The sequence below is a fragment of the Colobus angolensis genome, unplaced genomic scaffold (assembly GCF_000951035.1).
Source record: "Colobus angolensis palliatus isolate OR3802 unplaced genomic scaffold, Cang.pa_1.0 Scaffold59, whole genome shotgun sequence".
In the NCBI taxonomy this organism is placed as follows: domain Eukaryota; kingdom Metazoa; phylum Chordata; class Mammalia; order Primates; family Cercopithecidae; genus Colobus; species Colobus angolensis.
In genome coordinates, this window is record NW_012119487.1 from 10,648,089 (window position 1) to 10,650,503 (window position 2,415).

Consider the following 2,415-nt stretch of genomic DNA (forward strand, 5'->3'; position numbering starts at 1 on the left):
TGGCCGGTGGAGGGGAGCCAGGGTTGTGCAGGCTGCCTGGGTGAGTTGACAGCTAGGACTATGTCCCTGGGGGACCCCCCAAGCACCCTGAGCCTCGTAGGTCAGCTGGGTGGAGGGGACGCAGGCCAGTGCTCACAGTTGCACTATCAGAGCGTGTTTCTGGGTGGCCCAGGGTCTGACAAGCTCTTGGTACCCACTGCCCCTCAGTCGTGGGAGCCATCTTCACTGTCCCAGACCTGGCACACCCGGGGAAGGGACAGCGGGGGGCCAGTAGAGCAGCACATTTGGCCAATCCCATGCAGGGCTCAGCTGGGGACACAGGAGGGGCTGGCCTCAGGTCAGCCCACACCTCTCTCCTCGCTCTGCTCCCAGTGAACGGAGACGCAGGCAGGCGTCTTGGCCTGCAATCTGATCCTTCTCTCTATGCTTCCTCCCCATTTCCTGGGGGGCTCTGTTCACTGGTGCATCCAAACTCCCCAACTCCCTCAGGGCCAGTGGGCTGGGTGGGGCCGGCCTTACCCGCCTCCCCTTTGCAGTGGGTCAAAGGCTTTGAGGCAGATGGAGCTTCCAGCAAACAAGGAGCCCCCAGGGCTCACCCTTTGTGGTTCCCGGTTTACTCGAAGTTCCATCTGCCTCAGGGCCTGTGCCCCTCTGCAGAGTGGAGGCTCCCTTCCTGCCCCCTTCAATCGACTCCCCGTACCTGGGTACTGACCAAAGAAGGTGCCCCTCGCCCTTGGTGTTGCTCCCCCAGGGCCCCAGCCAGCCCAGCTCCTGCCCTGGCTGTGACAGCTCCTATTCTGTGCCCGGCACTGTGGTTTCCCCGTCGAGTCACTCTGCACTCCGTGGAGCAGCCACCTGTCCACAGCCGCTTCCCTGCCAGACATGGGGCTGCCTGTGCCAGGCACTGCCCGGGCCTAGCTCATGGCAAATGCAGCATTGGTATCCTCCACCGACCAGGACCTGTGTCTAGTGGGGAGAATGCAATGGCCAAAGGCGGGAACCGTGTGGCAGTGACCAGGGTCTCGACTGCCCCCACCTCAGCACCCCCTCAGGCTGCAGCTCCAAGGACCCTCTGGGCAAGCCAGGAACAGAAACTAAGTCTCAGGCTTCGGGACAAGCTGTGAGGCTGGCCGCCCCGCTTTGGGCTGAGGGGCTTTGTGATACAGTGTCTCTGTTTGGCCACGGCCAGGCCGACCCCCACCAGGAGAGATGATTGTTCCAGCCTCTGCACTCTCCAGGGGCGGCCTCACACACCAGGCCCAAGCTTCCTGAAGCAAAACTTGAGGGAAGTTCTTCCTTTTGTCTGACTTGAGTACATCTTGCTGCTGTCGTTCTTGTTCTGACCTGGGTGGAAATGGAGAGAGGCCCCTGCTGGGATTTCAGGGCACTGGAGGGTCTGGGGCTTGGCGCACTTCAGGAGGCCCCCAGACAGCACAGACAGCCGGGACATCACCTGAGCTTGGGGATGCCTTCCAGGCTGTCCTCCACCCGGCCACCCCCCACGGTGCAGGTATTTACTGAACGCCTGCACCGTGGCATGTCGGGTCCTGTACCCATGTCGGGTCCTGTACCCATAGCAACTGAGGCCAGACTCGGCCTTCCAGGCCCCTCCTGCAGGCAGCAGAGCACCCACTGATGCCAGGTGCTTTCCTGGGTGGGGCCAGGGGCTGTGAGGAGAAGGGGTGTGTGTCCAGGGCTTCTCCTGTGGGTGGCTGCGTTGGCACTGGACCCCTGGAGATGAGGCTGGGAAGCAGGCAGGGACGCCGGGGTTGAGGCGTCAACTCGGGGTCAGGCATGTGCCCTTCCAGACCAGGTAACCCCAGGAACCCCTCCGTCCAACCACAGACACTGGTCCCTGTCTTGGGGAGGCCTGGAGGGAGGTCCAGGGCCCAGGCTGTCAGGAGGGTGTCTGGGGCTGACCCTCACGCCGCCACCAGAGGGCGCCTGCAGCCCGCCGTGCTGACCCGGGGACCGCCAAGCGGCAGCAGCCCTGGAGGACAGCATGGCTGCAGCCGCCGACCCGCGTGCCTCTCCCGACCCCTGAGTAGATGCAGCAGCCCATCCGTGTGCCTCTCCCCACCTCTGCGAGCACCTCATGTGCCCAGCCCCAGGCAGAGTCTACTCTTTTACCTTTACGATTTTTATTTTTAGTTTATTCATTTATTTATTGATTATTGATTTATTTATTTTGAGATGGAGTTTCGCTCTGTCGCCCAAGCTGGAGTGCAGTGGTGCGATCTCGGCTCACTGCAAGCTCTGCCTCCCGGGTTTCATGCCATTCTCCTGTCTCAGCCTTCTGAGCAGCTGGTACTACAGGCGCCTGCCACCATGCCCAGCTAATTTTTTGTATTTTTAGTAGAGATGGGGTTTCACTGTGTTAGCCAGGATGGTCTCCGTCTCCTGACCACAATTGTG